At 34.0% G+C, this 21,734-nt stretch overlaps 1 long non-coding RNA gene across 1 annotated transcript; it reads right to left on the bottom strand.

Annotated features, from left to right (window-relative positions):
- Nucleotides 480-2,266, bottom strand: LOC108661323. The gene is made up of 3 exons (XR_001927081.1): nt 2,229-2,266; nt 1,506-1,589; nt 480-672 (listed from the first exon to the last, which is right to left on the bottom strand). It is a non-coding gene; the product is annotated as an uncharacterized LOC108661323 (long non-coding RNA).

Here is a 21,734-nt window from a genome sequence, read left to right as displayed (position 1 = left end):
TTATAGTTGCTACCATATATATGATTAATAGTATGAAAATAATGTTTGAATATGATAAATGTCACGACCCGGTACTCCCCTCGAGCCCGTGACAACCATCGCGATGTCCCGATAAACACTCATTACCCGAAATGCCAATCGAGACCCCGTAAGGCTTTAATATCAGTTTCTCAGTTTTCCCTATGAGTAATCATTGCCAATATCATGTTCTAAAAGATTTTAAGCTATTTCCAACTTAAAACAATAAAAAGTTGATTTCTGTCTCACAGGGGTATTTTGGTCATTTTTTCAGAAAAATTCGATACCAGCTAATAATGTGGTATATAAGTGCAGAACACATATTTCAAAATCAAAAATAAATTTAGATGTCTAAAACATTCGTTTAAAGTGAAATTATGACTGTTAGAATAAAATAAAAATATTAAACAAAATATTCTATTTTCTTATAAAACAATATTTATAAAGTTATCGGTAAATAATTTTTGTAGCGTAAAAGCTAAATAAATTCATACATACTGTAATACAGATAACCAAAGTATAAAATTTAATTTACACTGACACGTGGACCCCCAATTGACAAAAATGAACGAAGGTTGCAAACCTACAGCTTTTGAGGAAGTAAAGCCAACTGTAGCGTTCGACGATATCAGCTATCTACAACCTATACTGAGCCTGAAATGGGTGGAAATAAGGGTGGTGAGATTATAAATCCCAGTGAGTAAACAAACACCATTCAAAATATCTAAAGTCGAGTAAATGGAGACGATTAAAATATTCCATCTCAATATGTAATTCATAACATAAATATTCATTTCATTTAAATAATCAACATGGCTTATGAGTATCTTAAAAGCTTGGCTCCTGCCAAAATCATTCTTGAGAATACCTTGGCCGAGGCATTTAACCAAGTCCGCCAAGGCTGTTAAATAATTTTGTATACACATAAAAATATTTTTAGTTTGAAAAACATAGTCGTTCCTTGGCGTTAGCGAAGTTCATCATCACAAGGGGGTTCGGCGTGACGTGAACTCTAACCATACCTCAGGAGATACCCTACGTGCCTCTCTGACCGAGGTACATATATAACTGAATTTCGTGCCCCTCTAATAGGCTGGTGCACAGAACCCGCCCACTACAGCAAGCTAAACCCACCATACAATAAAATTTTGACAGCATGACATGACTAATATTAGACTACCCAGCCTATAAATGTAAAACAGAACAATTCATACAGTTTACAAACCACAATTCCAGCCAGTCATGCCAACACATTATCATAAGCCATCAATTAGAACCATAAATTACAACACATCAAGTGGTATCCAGTTACTCTATTTTCAAAGCCATCATTCAATTTCAAGATAATTTATAAAATCATTTCATTTAAACACATTTTGTTTATAAAACCTAAAAGTTAACCATTTAAACTCATTTTCCATAAAATTCACAAAAAATGGAATAAAAAGACCAATTTATGTAATTAAAATGATGATAAGGTTACTCACTATTTCAAAAGTCGAATTTTTTAGAGTACTCCGACTATTGATCCTCGAGTACAATTTCTTTGCCTTTATTGAAGGATTCACCACCTTGACATAATACAAAATTGAGAAACTTACTACATTGGTACTAAATTGAAATTAAACTAATTTAGACTATTAATGCATGATATGGAATGCAAAACGCATGGGTGACCATCTAAACCCGGTATTGGCCTAATTCGTTTTATCACCCGATTAATTGGCCAACGCATCCAATTTAGCTCCAAATTGCTCCATTTCTTTTCCAATACCTTAATTCACCAAACACAAGTCAAATAACCTAAAATTTGGCAAAACCATCTTCACTTTTCTTCTTAGAATTTTTGGTCAATAATGGTGCATTAACACCGTGATTTTTCCTACTACTTTTCCACACCATAATTCATCATTTTCTAACCAATTCTCTTAAAATAAAAAATCAAATTCATCCTCACTTAATACAAGATAGGTTCGACCATTGATGGGTGATGGGGAAAATGAATTCTTTTCTTGTTGTTTTGCTTCTAGACATGGTAAACTAACTAAAAACACTAACATAACTTGAAATCAAATCAATCCAACATCATTCTTTCTCCATACCCAATCGGCTAGCCATGAATTCACCATGAAAACATGAAATTTAACCATGGAAAATAAGGAGAAATGCTTAAGGAAAATAGATTTCAAGTTTAAATTGAGAAATCCTACCTTTTTCACTTGTTTTCCTTTATTTTCCACACTTTTTCTCTTGAAATTCTCCACCTAGGGTTTGTTCTTTCTTTTCTTTCTTTGTTCTTCCTTTGGCCGGCCATATGAAGAGAAATGGGCTGATTTATGTGCTGATTTTTAAGCCAAATATTTAATGGATATAAACTTGACACATGTCACCATTCCATTGGTCAATGTGTCATACTTACCCATTAAGAAATCTCTCTCCACCACTTAAACTTCCTCAATTATCCATGATAATATTGGGTAAAATCCATGTGCTGGACAAGTGCTAGGTGGTGTAAAATTATAATTTTCCCCCCGAGGTGGCAAAATGACTATTTTACCCCTATGCTTAAAAAATGTCGAAATTAAATTTTTTTACTTCTCAAACTCAAATTATGTTCTAAATAGTCAATCTTAGTAAAAACATTCATCTAACTCTCACATCTTAACTTCGGGTGGCTAAATGACCATTTTACCCCCATATCATGAAAATTTCAATTTGACTCAAAATAGGTCCTCGAACTCCGAATCACCATTTTAAGTTATTCTGAAAATTTAAAATTTTAAATTTCACCTTAAAATCAGCATTTGATCTAGTTCAAGGCTTAATTCAACTTAGTTGTACTATTAAGTACACTATCGACTTTTTACAATTTTTTAGGGCTTTTCTAGTATGCAAGCATATTGTCAATTACATGAATGACATGGCAAGTATTTTATAAAGTCGGGCTTGACAATAAATATTATTAGAAAGATTGATGTGGGCATTTGAAGTCATAAACAAGATGTTGGGTTTGTGTAATTCATAGTTTATGCTAAGGATTAAGTGTAAATGGTTATCTTTTAAGAATAAAAGATGGGAATATAGAATTAAATGCGAATAGAAAATGTGGAATATATTGGCAGCAGGCTTATTAACGGTATTGGATTGAAATGATGTTAGGAAGTTGAGAAAGCAAGGATTATTGCTGCCAACATAAAGTAAGCATTCTAGGAAATATTGGTGGTAAAGTAATATCCCGCCATTGTAAGGTGAGTATGGGGTGTCTATTTCAAAAGTTCCATTAACAATATATTGATATATGTTTAATAAACGTTGTCGATTTCCTTTACATGCAATTATGTATAGCATGAGTTGTTAGCCTCGGTAGGCGATTTTTAAATGGATTTGTAATCAATTATACTATTTTTGTTGAAAGCTTGAGTTGCTACAAAACTGATAAGTGATTTGAATACATAGTTTACAATGATTTATACACTGCTATCATGGAACACATGAGCTGGTAGAAACGATAGGCAATTGTGGATGCAAATTGATTTAGAAGTTGTTTGTGTATACTATCTATATACATATATGTAAAGTGTTGTAGAAATCAGGAAACAAGCCTTTTTGCAATGTTTTGCATCAAATCTGTGCCTTGTATTTTTGTGTGACATGCATAGTTAAATTTTCAAGCCCAGCTCTATAATATGTTTATTATGCCATTCCTACATAGGAATGCATGTTTGCTTACTTGGGTACCTTAAAAATCGTTAAGGATGGTATTGTACCAAATGGTACATTTAAGTTGAATTAGCCTCGAACTAGTCCAAATAGAGATTTTAAGTTGAAATTGAGAATTTTAAAACCCCATAATGACTTAAAATGGTGATTCAAAGTTCAAGGACCGATTTAGAGTCAAATTGGAATTTTCATGACCTAGGGCAAAATTGTCATTTTGCTACCCGAGGTTAAGATGTGAGTGTTGGATGAAATTTTTTACTAAGATTGATCATTTGGTGTATAATTTGAGTTTGAGAAGTGAAGAATTTTAATTTTTGCATTTTTTCGAGGAAAAAGGCAAAATAGCCATTTTGCCACCTCAGGGGCAAAATTGTAATTTTACACCACCCAAAACTTGTCCAGCACATGAATTTCTCCCATTATTATCATGGATAATTGAAGGATTTTATGTGATGGAGAAAGAAAGCTTAATAGTTAAGAATTTAAAAATGGACCAACGGTAAGGTGACAAGTGTCAAGCTTGTATTTCTTTATTATTTTCCTTATAAATTAGCACAAAACCAGCCCATTTCTCTTCATATGGTCGGCCTCACCAAGGAGAAGCAAGAAAAGGAAGAACAAAACCCTAGGTGGAAAAATTCAAGGAAAAAGTGTGAAAATTCAAGGAAACAAGTGAAAGAAAGGTAAGATTTTTCAATTAAGCTTGAGATCTCTCTTTCTTAAGCATTTTTTCTTATTTTTCATGGTTGAATCACATGAAATCATGATGGGTCACTTGCTGGCCGAACACTTAGAGAGAGATTTTGATGCTTGATTTGGTTAGATTTCAATGTATTTTAGTGTTTTTAGTTAGTTAGTGATGTGTAGCATGAAAATCAAGTAAGAAAATTTCATGTTCTTCCATAACCCTCTTTGGTCGAATTCTTCATGTGGAATATTGATGATGATTTTGATTTTATTTCAAGTGATTTGGTTAGGAATTAGTGATTTATGGTGTGCGAATCAAGCTTGAAAAATTATATTGTTAGTGAACCCTCCATGGCAGAATTTTCCAAGAGAAAATGTGAGGATGATTTTGCCATATTTCAACTTATTTAATTTCTGTTTGATGATTTGGAGTATTGGGAGAAAAATGGAATTATTTGGAGTTAAATTGGACATATGGGCCAATTAATCGAGTGATAGATCGAATTAGGCCAATACCGTTTTATTTAGGTACATAATTGAATTTGTGCAAAACACTGTGTTTTAGACGATAATCTGAACAATTTGCATTCCATTTCATGCATTAGTATAAAGCCTGAATTGGATTTACAACGGTTTAGCACAAATGTAGTAAATGGGTTATTGTGCATTATGTCAAGGTGGTGAGCTTTCTGGCAAAAGTAAAGAGATAGTACCCGAGGATCAGATATCGAAGTACTTGAAATTCGACTCCCGAAATAGTGAGTAACCTTATTATCCTCTTAATTATCTAAAGTAGTTTTTATTCATTTTTGTAATTTGATAAAAAATGAGTTTAAATGGTAAATCTTTATGTTTTATAAGCAAAATGTGATTAAATGAAATGATTTTATAAAATTGTGTTGAAATTGAAAGATGGTTTTGAAAATGGAGTAATTGGAGACTAATTGCTGTGTTATAAATCATGGTTTGAATTGAATGGCTTATGATAATATTGGCATGAATGGTTGAATTGGTAAATGTGCTGAATATGTATGAACAGTTGATTTGCCTTGAGAGGCTGTAAAATAAAATAATTGCCATGTCATGCTATTGCAAATTTTATTGTACGGTGGGTTTAGCTTGTTGCAGTGGGCGGGTTTTATGGACCAGTCTTTTTGAGAGGCATGGAATCCCCGTTATATTCTTACCTCGATTGGAGAGGTGCGTAGGGTAACTCCCGAGGTACAACTTTAAAGTTCACTTCACACCAAACCACCACGTGAGGGTGAACTCAGCCAATGCCAAGGAACGGCTATGTTTTCAAAATAAAAACATGATTTATGCGTACATGGTTTTTTTAACAGCCTTAGCAGACTCAATTGGGATAGCCCTAGGCCAAGGTATCCCTGATAACTGAGTATGAGAATGATTTTGGCACGAGCCAAATTTTTTAGGAAATCATAAGCCTCGTTGTTTATTTTGGTGAAATGAATCTATTTTATCTTATTCAAATGAGTTCGAAATGCTTTGGATCATTTTTATGCTAATCTATTTTATCTGTCTCCATTTACTCAGTTTTAGATATTTTAGATGGTATTTGTTTACTCACTGGGATTATATAATCTCACCACCCTCCTTTCCACCCATTTCAAGCTCAAGATAGTTTGTAGATAGTTGATATCGTCGAAGGCTACAGTTGGCATTACTTCTTCAAAAACTGTAGGTTCACAACCTTCGTTCACTTTTGTCATTTGGGGGCCCACATGTCATTGTAAATTTAATTACATACCTTGACTATCTGTGTTACTGTATGTACGAATTTATTTTGCTTTTATGCTACAAAAATTACTAACGGATATCTCTATAAAAATTGTTTTATAAGAAAATAGAATATTTTATTCAATATTTTATTTTATTCTAATCGCTATCATTTCACTTTTAATGAATGTTTTAGATATCTAAACTTATTTTTGATTATGAAATATGTGTTTTCCACTAACATACTACATTTTTAGCTGGTTTTGAGATTTTTTAAGAAAAATGACCAAAATGCCCTATGAGAAAAAAATTATTTTTCTATTGTTTTGATTTGGAAATAGTTTATAGTCTCTCAAAACATGATACTTAACAACTGTTGCTCATAGGGGAGGTGTGAAAATTGATATTAAAGCCTTGCAAGGTTCCGGTTGGCATTCCGGGCAATGAATGTCTATCGGGACGTCACGGCGGTTGTCACGGGCTTGAGGGAAATACCGGGTCGTGACATAAATGCATTTGTTAAGTGGTTTAAATACAAATTTTTGAAAGCCAATTTTAGTACAAACTTTACGCAAATGTTTACACTGTGCATTTTAATGTGAAAAGCAATTTCAAAGCTTATCGAACCTTGTTTTCAAATGATTAAAGCAAAAGTTCTGGATACCTCGATTTGGTTTTAAAAACAGTTTTGACAAATAGAGAGCATCGATAGTAGGTCGAATGTCACATCAAAATAGTGTAACCCTATGCATAAGTGAGCTCTTGCTAAAGAACCTTTGTGTCACCAACGAGCTGTTAGATGTGGCTAGGCCACGGGTTGATACATATGGCTAGGCCACAAGTTGATATACGTGGTTGTGGCCACTTGATTTCTCTGATGTCGACTAACATTGTTGAGATGGCCATGGCTGTGGGAATCCGGTGGAGAAGGGCCTCCCGGATTATTATTACATGGAAAAGAGTCCACGGATTGATTATCTATAATTACCTACTCGAGAGTCTTGAGAGTTTTTAGACTCGTACTCTTTTGCATGGTGGAGAGTTAATGTTTTTCCACAGCTCCCTTATTTGAATGAAAGCTTTCAATGCTTATATTTGATCATGACTTGATTTATGCGGATGTGCACACTGATTTTTACATGCCACACATTTTGGGAGCGTGCGTACTTTTATACAATTATTTGTATTTTTGATGGAAAAAGATGATTTTGATGATTGAAATTTAATATGCTACGTTTGTTTTCGGCATTGCTTACCAAGGGAAGTATTGCATTATGATTTTACAGTACTATTTTTTTTTCAAGGCACAATACGGTATTAGGTATATGTTTATGAGTCTTGCCTATTTATATTCTNGTTTTATGAGCTTGCCATTTTATATTCTAATTTTATCTTCCAAATTATCCGCTTTAAGTGTGTTTCCCATCTGTGCCTTGCTCAAGGAGCTGATGATCACTAAGTCTGTGAGACTCACCCCCTTATATTCCCTTTGAAAATAGTGATCGGCCTAGCATTCATTCATTGACATTTGTTATCCACCGCAGATAGGTAAAGGTATCTCATAGCACTTCATTCTGAGTCACTCCACTACTAAAGGTCGAGTCATTCATAGCATAATTCATTTGTAAATAGTGTCAATGTAAATGTGCAGTTGGACATTATGACTATAATGTATTCTCACGATTATGGTGAATAAAGGTTAAGATGATATATTACGACTTTTGCTCAAATTTTATTTCAGAGAGTTATACAATTCAAAGTAATTTCATAGATTGATGCCATGAATATGAAGTAGTAACTAAAGTTTCAATTAAGGCTTGTTCGGGACATGACGGGTTCTCCCGCAAGACTCAAACACTGGTAGCGATCGAGGAGTGGTCATTACATTTGCTTGTCTTACAACATGCAAGAGGAGAAGTTATTTAGGACACTTAGGGAATTCAAGAAAGCAATAGGGTGGACCATAGTTGATATTAAAGGAATTAGCCCTTCTTTTTGGATGCACAAAATTCTCCTTGAGGAAAATGGCAAAGCCATAATTGAATAGCAAAGAAGATTGAATCCCATCATGAAAGAAGTGGTCAAGAAAGAAATCATCAAGTGGTTGGATGCGGGAAAAATTTATCCTATTTTTGATAGCTCATAGGTAAGTCCAGTTCAATGTGTTCTTAAGAAAAAGGGAATGACTATGGTTGTCAATGACAATAATAAGCTCATTCCAACAAGAACTGTGACTGGATGGAGAGTGTGCATGGACTACCGTAAGCTCAACAAAGCTACAAGGAAATATCACTTCCCTCTTTCATTCATTGATCAAATGTTGGATCGCCTGGCTGGTAAAGAATATTATTATTTTCTATATGGTTATTCTGGTTATAACCAAATTGCTATTGCCCCTGAAGATCAAGAAAAGACTACATTTACATGTCTTTATGGCACTTTTGCTTTTAGAAGAATGCCATTTGGATTATGTAACGCACATGCCACCTTTCAGATATGTATGATGGCCATATTCACAAACATGGTGGAGAAATGTTTGGAGGTATTTATGGATGATTTTTCTTTGGAAATAATTTTGATGATTGTCTTTTAAATCTTGCTAGGGTGCCCAAGAAATGTGAAGAAACAAATTTGGTGCTTAATTGGGAGAAATGTCACTTCATGGTGCAAGAAGGTATTGGTCTTGGGCACAAGATCTCTACTGATGGCATTGAGGTAGATAAAGTAAAAATTGAAACAATTGATAAGTTACCACCTCCAATAAATGTCAAAAGTATTAGAAGTTTTCTTGATCATGTTGGTTTTTATAGAAGATTTATTAAAGACTTTTCAAAAATTTCTAAACCACTTTGCAATTTGTTGGAAAAAGATGTGCCATTTACGTTTGATAATGAATGTCTTATTGCTTTTGATGAACTGAAGAAAAGATTAATTTTTGCACCTACCATAATTTGTCCTAATTGGACTCTCCCTTTAGAACTAATGTGTGATGCAAGTGATTATACGGTGGCAGCTGTTTAGGGACAAAGGAAGGATAAAATCTTTCATTCCATCTATTATGCTAGCAAGACTTTGAATGAAGCCCAGAAAAATTATACCACAACAAAAAATGAGATTTTGGCTGTAGTTTTTGCTTTTGACAAATTTTGCTCCTATCTAGTTGGGACCAAGGTGATAGTATACAATGACCATTTAGCTATCAAATATTTGATTGCCAAGAAGGATGCTAAACCAGGATTGTTAAGGTGGATTCTTTTGCTTCAAGAATTTGATCTCAAGATTTGTGATGGAAAAGGAACAGAAAATTAACTGGCATACCACCTCTCAAGATTGGAGATTAAAGCTCAAGGTAAGGATTCAACCTTAATCAAGGAGACTTTTCTTGATGAACAAATCCTTCAAGTTGGTAAGAAATCACTTCCTCGCTATGCTGATTTCATGAATTATTTGTTAAGCAATATTATTCCTCTTAATTTAAATTTTAATCAGAAAAAAAAATTTTGTATGATGTTAAATTTTATTTTTGGGATGAGCCTTACTTGTTTATGCAGTGTAAAGACCAGATCTTTAGAAAATGTGTCCCAAAAGAAGAAATTCAAAGCATGCTTCACCATTGCCATTCTTCATATTATGAAGGACACTTTAGAGGAGCAAGAACTGCTGTCGAAATCCTCCAATCAGGTTTGTATTGGCCTACATTATTTAAGGATGCTCACAATTTTGTTTTGCATTGTGACAGGTGCCAAAGAGTGGGTAATATCTCAAGGCAAAATGAAATGCCTCTCAATAACATCCTTGAGATAGAAATTTTTGATGTATGGGGTATTGACTTCATGGGTCCATTCATTTCTTCATACAACAAGAAATACATCTTGCTTGCCGTAGATTATGTCTCAAAATGGGTTGAAGCGATAGCCTTTCCTCATAATGATTCCAAGGTAGTGATGAATTTCATTAAGAAGAACATTTTCACTTGATTTGGTACTCCAAGGGCAATTATTAGTGATGAGGGAAGTCACTTTTGCAACAAATATTTTGATGCACTTCTTGCAAAATATGGAGTTAAACACAAAGTTGCAACTACATACCATCCTTAAACTAGTGAGCAAGTGGAAGTGTCAAATAGAGAAATCAAGAGGATTTTGGAGAAAATAATGTGTGCCATAAGAAAAGATTGGGCAAGAAGATTGGAGGATGCATTGTGGGCATATCGGGCTGCTTATAAGACCCTAATTGGCATGTCTCCATTCAAGTTGGTCTTTGGCGAAGCTTGTCACTTACTGGTGGAACTTGTGCACAACGCTTAATAGGCCGTGATGAAGTTAAATTTTGATTTACAAGCAGCAGGTAAGCAAAGGTTATTGCAATTAAATGAACTAATGAATTTCGCCTTCAAGCTTATGAGAATGCCAAACTTTATAAAGAGAAAACAAAGCAATGGCATGATAAGAAGATAGTGGAATGAAGCTTTGAGCTAGGAAAATCAGTGTTGCTTTATAATTCTCGCTTGAAATTATTTCCAGGAAGCTTAAGTCAAGGTGGTCTTGTCCTTTCATTATCAATGAGGCATTTTCACATGAAGCAATCGAAGTTAAGGGGATAGATGGTCGAAAATTTAAAGTCAATGGACAAAGATTGAAGTATTATTGGGGAGGCAAAATTAATCATCAAAAGTCATCAATACACTTGCTTGACATGGCCTAGAGTCTAAGTCAATCCAACCGAAGACTATAAATGAAACGCTTCTTGGGAGGCAACCAAGCTCTTCAATTTCACTCATTTTAGTCTTGATTTTAATTAATTTTTTAATTACAATTAAATTCTTTTGATTTAATTTTATTATTATTTTAATTAATTTTATGTTACCTTTTGGCAAGTGTTTGGTTTCAAAAATAATAATAATAAAAAATTAAAAAATTAAAAAATTAAAATAGAAGGTCAAAGCCATAGCCCTCACTTTGAGCGTTGTGGCCTTGAAAGGAGGCAAGGTATGGCTCAAGATAGCATGTTCCAAAGTGAAAGAATACTCATGAATGGCCAAACATAGAAGGTTTGAGGGCCACGACTCTCACGAAAGTAAGAAATGGGGGTCGAAGTAGAATGATTGAGCATTCCGGTGCTGAAACCCAAAGCGTAATGCTTTGAGTTCTAAATAGGTGAAAGCCGCAGCTCTCGCATGAATGGGCCCAACACTACATGCAGCTTTAAAATTCAAAATTTTTTACTCTCTTTTCACTTTTCAGTCGGCACTCCCATTTCCCCTCCATCATCCTGCTTCAACTCTCTTGCCTTCCTCTTTCTTTTTTCATTCCAAATTTCTACATATTTTCTTTATTTGGATTTTTTATTTTCGCTTTGAAATCCTTCACTCATTTCACTCCTAAGGTAAGTACGACTCCTTCTGTCTTCCAAATACTTGGTTTTCTATTATTTTATGCATAGAGAGAATGAGGTTGGTGTTGACAGTAAATTTTATGATTTTTTGCACATTGAATGAGTCCATTGTGCATGTTTGTTAATGGGTTTTACTATTCTCTCATGGATTATGTTTAGAGTGTAATTAATTTTTATGATTAGTGATAAATTCTTCTTGCCTATCCAATGGATTTATAAATTTTTTGTTTGCTGTAAATATAATTGTTAAATGTCTTGTTGATTTGAGTAAATGATGGGTTTGTTTAATTTTTGATGATTGATTGGGCAAGTACAAATAAATTTTGGAATTGTTGGTGCAAAAACATGCAGTACGTGGTAATTTTGGATGAGTGCAATTTCTTAGAATTTTTTTTATGGACTGTTGAGTTGTGAAATTTATGATTATGATAATACCATATGCATGTTGTAAGGAATATAAAATTTATGTTGCATATGGCGGGGTGAGATTGTAAATTTTTACAAAGCTGCTGTGGAATTGTTGAGTTTGGTTTGTTGAATTGGATATACGTTTATTAAATTATTGCCTTTGGCTTTTTCATACTTTCATGTTTGTGCATGCAACACTAATTGCATACTTTTTGTGAAACCTCGACCTCCGTAGACACGTAACTAGAAGTAGACGCGATAACACAGACCAAGGGTAATTTCATCATTTTTCATGGTGAGCTCCTGGAAATAGATTTCCTAATATTATTAAGGCCTAAGTAGGCCTAAGGAATAAATAAATGATGTATATCATGATAAATAAACGAAGAAAATAAAAATATTGATAATTTTCATAATAAGGGTAAAACGATCATTTTGCATCTCGGGTTAAAAGTTTTACGTTTTCATGAACTCGAGTATTTCTAGACTATTATGGACTTTGTCTTAATGTCAAAGAAGTAAGAAGATTGCACAAAAGATAGGAGGAAGACAAAGTCACCTTGTTGAAGGCATTTTGGTAAGTTGCATGAAACTTGGATAAACTTCAAACATAAATATCTCATTCCTCCAACAGCTTTCTCATTTTTCCAGCAGCTTCTTCTTCTTCTTCCTCCCATCTCACATTTCTTTCATCCTCCTTGAAAGCTTCTCTCAAAGCTTCCATCACCTTTTAAAGTTAGCCTTAAATTTCATGCTTTTGCCCACTCCCTCATAGGGTTTTTCATGCTCTTCCACTTTTACACCTCAATAGCCTTCAAAAGTCTTTCTTTAGTACATTCACTCACTAGCTAGACGTGTAGAGAGAGAGAGAGAGAGAGAGAGAGAGAGAGTGAGTGATTTCCCTTATTAGCTTGAAGAATTTTGAAAGAGAATTCAACTACAAAGACTATTAAGGTTCCAACGAAACCCCATACCTCCATTCGGAACATTAGTCGAAGATAGAGCCCACCAAACCATCAACAAAGACTTGTGAGTGCACTTGCATTTAAAATATTTTGGGAAATGTATTGGTATTTGGATGAAGTATGTGAATGATTTTCATTTGATTTTTCCTAAAAAATTATGCATGGGAACAAGCCTTTATTAAAATCTTTTATGTGGTCAGTGTGCAATATGATGAATCCTTGTGCTCCTATAGAATGTTGATATATGTATATATATATATGTTGTGTATCGATAGTTAATATTGTGTAATAAATATAACCGTGTGTGTGCGCAATGTGGGGGATGCATATGCCGATGATGACGGGTGCGGGAGTGTGGATGATGATATTGCCTGTGCGCGATGTGGGGGATGCACATGACAATATTAGTTATGCACGATGTGGGGGATGTGCATGATGACTCCAACTATGTGCACGATGTGGGGGTTGCACATGAGCTAAGTGAGATGGTTGTGGTCTTGGTGTTTATATATATATATATATATATATATATATATATGCAATAGAAAGTTCATGAATATGGTATATGGTTGTAATGTATAATACCCCATACTTTGATATGGTGACTAATAAAAAATTACTGGAAGCCAATTGAGGTTAATTATGATTTTTAGAAATGATGAAAGATGAAAGGAATAGTTTGGATAAAATATTTCGCACACGAGGAAATAATAATAAAATAATGATATTTTTATCGGAGAAGAATTTGTGAGATAAAAAGTGATTCGAAAGTCAATTGAGGCCTAATAAGGTATTTTGGGTACCAAAGGGACAAGAGGAGACAAGAGGAAATTTTTGAAATAAAATAATATTTTATTAATAAAATAATATTAAAATATTAATATTTTATTCAGTGTAAAAAATTTTTATCAAGGAGTATATGGTCAATCTAAGTGGGGGAGAAGAAGAATGATAGAATTTTGGAGAAAAATGACTTTAATGGGGCCGCGTGTCTTTATTAAGTAAAGATAGCACGGGTAAATAAATAATTTAAATATTATGGAGGCACTCATTTGGAGTGCAAACTTCATACTTTGTTTGCACATGTGTAAAAGAAGGGAATAGAAGGAAATTGGAGTTAAATGAATGTTGGGAGGACTAAATTAAAATGGAAAGAAACAAAAAGGGTAAAATGGTCATTTTGCATCTCGAGTTAAAATTTTTAAGTTTTCATGAACCCAAGCATTTCTAGACCCTTATGGACCTTGTCTCAGTGTTAAAGAAGTAAAAAGATTGTATAAAGGCAATGGAAAAACAAAATGACATAGTTAAGGGCATTTTGGTAATTATGCTAGAAATGGATAACTTAAGCCATAAAAATCTAAGTTTCTAGGATGTTCTTCAAATTTTCAACACTTCTTCTTCTTCTCCTTCCTCTCCCAAGTTCTCTCACCCTTCCATGGAAGCTTGCCTTGAATTTTCATATATTTCCTTGAATTAAGCCCGATTTTTCATGTTTTTGTATACCCTTTCACAGAGTTCTTTGTGCTCTTCTATTTTTTCACCATAAAACCCTCAAAAACCTTTCCTTATTACACTCTCTCACTAACTGAATGTTCTAGAGATAGAAAGTGAGATTTTCATGATAGTTTGAAAGCTTTTGGAAAAGAAATTCAATTGTGAAGCTACCAAGGTGAGTAACGAAATAGAGTTAATTTCTTTTTAGTTGTTAAGAATGGCTAGTGGCTAGATCAGTGAGTGTTTTGTAGTTGAGGTGGGTTATTCATTATAGTGTGACTAGAATAGGGAAAATATATAGTCACTTAATGGTAGATGGAAGCTAGTTAAAAATAACTAGCAGAACATGATTTAGTGGATAGCTTTTAGAACTATAATTATGCAAATCGGATTGGTTGTGATGTTGTTATGATGATAGGTCCCAACAAGGCCCCACAGTTCCATTTGGACCATTAGTGGAGGTTGGAGTCTAGTAAAGATTCAACAAATATCAGTGAGTGAACCTGCACTAAAATGTTTTGTGTAGATGTACATACGTTTGAGCGAACCACTTGAACTGTTTAAATTATATTTTCTTCAAAATGCATGGGAACAAGCCTTTAGTGAAATGTTTTTGTGATGTGGAACATGATTGCGATGAATCTATGTACTTTTATATGACGCTGATATGTATATAAAGATATATGATATATATATTGTTAAGTAATTTTGTATAATTGATGTAACCGTGCATGTGCGGAGTGGGTAGTGCACATGCCAATTGAGTGACAATGTTAGTATTAGAGCAAAGGGTTTAACCCGATCCCTGGAAACTTTTCGACCAGGGGCTTGTAGAGAGAGATGTCCCCTATGAGTGATCTGGTAGGTATCGTTTATTACCACCGCTAAAGGAGGAAAGAGCTGCTTGTAGCGAGGGTCTTCCCTTATGAGTGGAGCCCAACCATGCATGTGGTGAGTGGGTAGTGCACATGCCGATAATGATGCTGTCGTGATATTTATAACCGTGCATGTGCGGAGTGGGTAGTGCACATGCAAAAAATGATGCACATTAGCCGGGTGAGGTGATGGTGGTGTAAGTGCTTATATATATACATATTTACTGTATAGAGATGTTTGGATTTAAAATGTGATTGCATTAACTATTGAAAACTTGAGTATTGTCAATGTGTTCGATTTAATGTGCAATATGGCATGAGTGGATTTTTTTTATGGTAGTGAAAGCCCCTTGGATTTTTATCTGGCCAGAATTTTGTTACAGCGAGAATGCCTTTTCGCTGCGATGAAAGCCAATCTATTAGGCTTGACTTGCTTGAAATCTACTAAAGTTTTCACTTATCAACTCCCTTGTTGTTCATGAGTCTTTTGTCATCAAGTAACTAAATGACCAAGGGTTTGAATGAGGGGTTTTTAAATAGATATAAATTAATTTGCATTGTTTTGAACTTAAGTGCATCATGCTTTCTAAACCTTCCTTAACATTGCTTGCTCCCTTCCTATGTTCACTCACTGAGTTTATACTCACGTTTTTAAAATTCATGTTTTAGGTTTTTCTGAGTCAAAGGTGATTTGACCCTAGGACGAGTTGCTCCTCCTTATCCATTCTCGGTAGGTTTACCGTGACATTAAATGTTAGCAACCGTGCCTAGAGTCACTCCGCTGACGGTCAAGTTCTAATTACGTGTATATAACTACTTGTTGTGAAATACTGAGATTTATTTGTCAAATTATGTGTATGTATATAATGGTTGATGATGCCATTACGAACACATGACTGGGTTTTATGAGTTTTTTTCAAAGTAATTGTAATTGAGCATTATGAATTTCGGATTCTAAAGGAATATGGATTAGCGTATAAGATCATGTAAGTAGGCTTGCTTGGGCTTGGTGGGCTGAGCCCATTGGTCCCTTGTGCCAGTCATGGCCTGAATATTGGGCTGTGACATAATGTATGTGAAATCTTGCATGTTGAATCTTGGAAATTGCTAAGTATTTTCAAGTTGATTTTGTCATTGCGGTAGAATGGCCTTTTCTTGATAAAATGAGAAATTTTTCTTCGTGTTTTGTTTCTCGCTGCAATGAGAAACTCTCAAGTTGGGAGGCTGGCTGCAGCCCTGTAACTCGTTGCAGCGAGAAACCTTCTATTGTGCTTGCTACGTTGTTTGGTTGCTACCCCATTTTCCACTTTTTTAGCACCATAGTTGATCATGGACTTCCAACATTAAGGAATTAATTAATTAAGTTTGGAATGAGGGGTTTTAGTGAGAACCCTCGACCAGTTGATAATTTGAGCCCAAATTTCGCTACAGCAATGATCAGTCATTTCATTCGATTTGCTTGAATGCTACTAAAGTTTTCATTCTTCAAATTTTTGTTGTGCATGGATCATTCATCATCGAGTGATTAACCAATTAAGGGTTTGATGAGGTGTTTTAATAAAAACTAAACTAAATTGCATTATTTTTGAAAATAAATGCATCATGATTTTTTTAAACTTTTAGTATCGCTTTCTTGTTCCCTTCCTTTGTTCACTCACTGGGTTTATAGTCACTGTTTTCAACTTCATGTTCTAAGATCAGGAGGCAGTTGGTAACTAGGTCAAGGTGTTCTCGTAGATTCGTCCCTTTGGTAGGTATCTTATCATTCAATAGTTGTACTTTTGCCCGGGTTTCTCTGCTAGAAGTCAAGTATCCCTTTTGTTGTGTATAGACAAACCCGATGTAAATTATCAAGTTGTATGTTTTAGACAATATATGTATATTTTGATTGGTAATGCCACTATGAGTTGGCAATGGTTAGCATTATTTTTAATTGGATTTATGAAATGTGACTATAGGAACTTTTGATGGAATGATGAACAGGTCATAGAAATAGGCTTGCTTAGGCTTGGTGGGCTATGCCCATCAGGCCCATGCGCCGGTCATGGCCCGAAAATTGGGCTATGACACTTTTACTCTGGATTTATTTTGATAATTGAAATTCTTTTGTAGGAATGGCACCCAAACGATCCAAACCAGGCTCAAGTGGGACCTTTGATAGATAAAAGTTCATCTCTACCGCTGCCTCTGCGAGATATCATACGTCTTTTATCAACAAAGTGCCAATTCCTGAATGAAGGATAGATATCCCTATCCTCCCTTATGAGGAAATTCATCAGATGCTTTGAGACAAACATTGGCAGTTATTTAGTAAACAAGAGGAAGTTGTAATTATACCAGTAGTTCGGGAGTTTTAAGCAAATGCGGTTGAGAATGTTGATGGCGTTGCTTTTGTTTGTGGCAAACAAGTCCCATTTCACAATGAAGCAATCAACGCCTTCTTTGAAACTCCCAATATTGAGAATGATGAATATGGGCAGTACTTAGGTGATCATTAGTATTGTAATGAGTTTATATCAATGCTTTGTGTTGAGGGAGACCAATGGAAGACATCACATGGTGAACTTGTTTCATTTAAACGACGTGCCATGAAAAAGGAGCTAAAAGTTTGGTTACAGTTTACAGCGGCACAATTATTTTCGTCCACTCATATTAGCGATGTCACGAGAGATCACGCAGTTCTAATTTATGCCATTGCCATGCATAAATCCATTGACATTGGTAAGGTTATCTCTCATGCCATCTTACATATGGCCACACTAAACGAGACAGTTTCAATTTTCCTTCCTTGATCTCTGCCTTATGTGTGAGAGTTGGTATGCATTGGAGTGATAAGGAGGAGCCGCAACAATAAAAAATTCCCATTACTATGGGCATTATTAAATGATTGGAAGAATCTGTATCGGTAGTTGGTAATTCCTCGCAAGCTGTTCCACAACCTCCACAGTCGGCTTCTACACATAGTGTTGCCCAATGGATGGAGCGCATTGATCATCATTTGGACTATAACGAAAGGCAAAATCAGGCAATTGAACAAATGATGAGAGCCTATGCATAGCACATTGGGATGGATATGACTACTTTTCCTTCGTTGCCTACGGATTTAGACTCTGAGGACTATTTTGGTAGTGATGATGAAGAGGACCTGTAGACTGTAATTTCAAAGTTAGGGGAGTATTCTTGTCCTTTTTCTCTAATTTTCTTTTATCACATTGAGGACAATGTTTTGTTCAAAGTTAAGGGAAGTATTTTAGAATTTTGTTGGTTTATTCTTTTCATTATGTTAGGTTTAGTAAGTTTTATTTTAGGTTATGTTTGCATGTTTTATTTATGTTTTGCATGCTTTATTTGTGTTCAAAAATTTTTTTTTTTGATAGTTGCACCTCATTCATGATTGTCCCAATCCTACGATGATGTTTTGATTATCTTGTAATTCTTAGATTTTGGGAAACATATAGTTATGATTTAATTTTATGTGATGTTCTTGTGTTAACTTTATTTTATAATGTGACTTTCAATAATTTGAGTACTATACTCCTTTACTTAGAATTTTATGTGATTTAGAGAAAGTTTGTGCTAATAAAAAAGTATAGTGAAGTCAAGAATTTTAGAATTTGTTTGATTCTCTCTCGATGTGAAATCTTAGATAACACTTAGGATAGAAAGTGATTAGGCCATCTTTGGATCGTTTGAACCTTTTTGAGCTTACCTTGTTATAATTATCTTTAGTCATCCTTTTTGAGCCTAATTTACTTTTTCTTTGTAATTGCACAATTGTATTAGCCTTAACCTGTCTATTTAAATCCAACAATTTGAACTTTTCACCCTTTAAGTATTTTGATCTTTCTAGGGAATGATTTAAGCTTAAAGATAAATTAAGGGAGAAAGGTGAAAGAAAAAAAAAGTGATGGTTGTTAGGAAAATTACTCTTTGTTTATAATTGTCAAAAATAAGTTCGGGGATTAAAAAAAAAGAGAAATAAAGTGTGTTGTACAAAGGAAAGTGCACTTTAAGTTTGGGGGTGCTATAAATTTTGTTTTTTTTAGCTCTTTATAGGTCCTAGATTGATTAAGTGTTTAGGGTGAATTTAAGCATAAATATATACTTTATCATACCTAAATTCTAGCCTTACATTACAAGCTTGATAAAGACCTATTGATCCTTGAATAAATGTTAATCTACATTAGTGGAGAAAAGGTTGAAAAGCAAACTTATGGAGTCCTAGTACTAATCTATGCTTAGATTTGTCATAAACCAATTCGAATTGTATGATATTCTTTATAAGAGATCATTTACACACACATAGGAAGTCTATTCGAAAAATAAGTTTTCACTTGAATTGATGCATGACTTTAACGATTAGCTGTATGTTACTTTAAGTGGGAATTTGAGTTTATTTCTAAGGGACAAATTGGGAAATCATGATTTGGTACTTCTATCACCCGTTCAAGGATTTTATGTTCAATTTTCTTTTTGTGATTTTCTTTTGCTCAAGGACTAACAAAATCTTAAGTTTGGGGTTGTGATAATTATATTTTATAGAATTATTTTAGTCTAATTTTGTTATTAAAAATTAGCTATGTCTTTAATTTTCAATTATAATTTAGTTATTTTTAGTTATTTTTATAATTGTTTTATTCTTAAGTGAGTTATTTTAATTTTATGTTTATTTCCTTTAATTTTGTTATTATTTATTAGTTTTTATATTTTTGTAGGAACCAAGGGAATTGAGCTTAATTTTTGAAAGTAAGGTGTTGAAAGACCCAAAAGTCTGCTTGCATATGCTTCAGTGTTTTGATTATAACTCGCACTACAAAGCTCCAAATGCTACGATTCTTGGACCATTGGAAAGCTAAGAGATAGAGATAAACTTTTATGAAGACTACTTTGCTCACTTTGGCTTTAAAGATTGAAAAAATGGCATAAAAAAATGGTTAGGCGTACTATTGTGGGAATGGCAATTTTAAGACTAATAATTGATGTTTGGGCCTCTCATTACACTATTAAGCGCAATAATTAGAATTAGTAGATTAACTTATGGATTTTAGGTTAACATTGTTAGTATAAATAAGACATTTTTAAGAGTCATTAGAAGAGACAACTTTTAGGGACTGAAGAAGCTAGAAATGGAGGTTGAAACTTGGAGAGCAAGGCTACAAATATTTGTTTTGTTTCTTCCTTAGCCTTTATTTTTCTTGTTACTCTCAATGGTTTAATTATATATAATTTTATTTATCTTTGCAACTATGAGTAGCTAATTTTTGTTTCCTAGGATTGCAATTGAACTCACATGTAATCTAAACTTTTAGTCTCTTTCTTGCTTATCTTTAATGGGATTTGAATTGTTTATTTCAATTTGTTCTTAATGCTTTTAATTGCCCGATCACTAATTAAATTGAGTTAGGAACCTAAACAAACTTAGGAAAGGGAGTTTAGTGAAGACTAAAATTAAGATAACATATGATCATATTAATTGATTTAAGTATAGGATAGGGATATACCTATAGGCCATATGTAGCCAGATTAGAGCCTGAACTTAATAAATCTGTTTTAATTTCAATTCACATAGAGATATAGTGTCTTGGTTAAAATAGATATTTTTATAAGATGAGTTGGAAGACCCTTATAAATAATTGAGGACTCTAGGTTCGCAAGTCAACCTATTCAAATAAGTTAAGGAAGAGAGTTAAGATTTAGATGAAGCATGAGGGATATTGTAATCCTAGGCTAGCTTGATTTGATTTTTACCCAAGTTATTATTACTTTGATTTTTTTCTTTTTAGTTTAAATTTTGGTTAATTAGTTTTAGTTAATTAATTAATTTTGATTGTTTAGACACAATTAAAATGTTATAATTTTAGTACTTAGTAAAATTTTAGATCAATTCTCTATGGGATCGATACTCTACTTGCTTATATATTATCTATTCGATATGTATACTTATGTAGTAGAATTCTAACCAACATTCCCCTGATGAGATCTTTGTAAACGTCCATGTTGGCCTTCTTGGCTTGAGGGATCTCTATGGCCCTAAAGGCCTCAAATCTTGGCCTTCTTAGGCTTGGGTCTATCTGATCGACCCTCCACATCCTTAAGCTCTAACCTATGAGCACAATTCATCACTTTAGAATAGCTAGTAAACTCTTATGATGCTACGACTTTATATAGTGGGCGTAACAATCCATTCATGAACCTTTAGGTTGGCATCTTTTTCGTAACGGTCAAGTATGAGGCATACCTAGCTAACTTAGTGAATCTCACACTGTACTCCACCATTGACATGCCCAGTGTCTGCACTAAAGTCTCAAACTCGCATGCTTAAGCCTTTCACACACTATTTGGAAAATAGTGCTATGTTGAACTCCTCTGAAGTCATCAGAGTAGCATCAACGGCTCCATCAATGTGCAATATCTCATACCACTGTCGAGCTAC

Source organism: Theobroma cacao, chromosome 3 (assembly GCF_000208745.1).
Source record: "Theobroma cacao cultivar B97-61/B2 chromosome 3, Criollo_cocoa_genome_V2, whole genome shotgun sequence".
NCBI classification, from domain to species: domain Eukaryota; kingdom Viridiplantae; phylum Streptophyta; class Magnoliopsida; order Malvales; family Malvaceae; genus Theobroma; species Theobroma cacao.
Note: the sequence above shows the minus strand (reverse complement) of the source record. Positions and strands in the feature narration are given on the sequence as shown.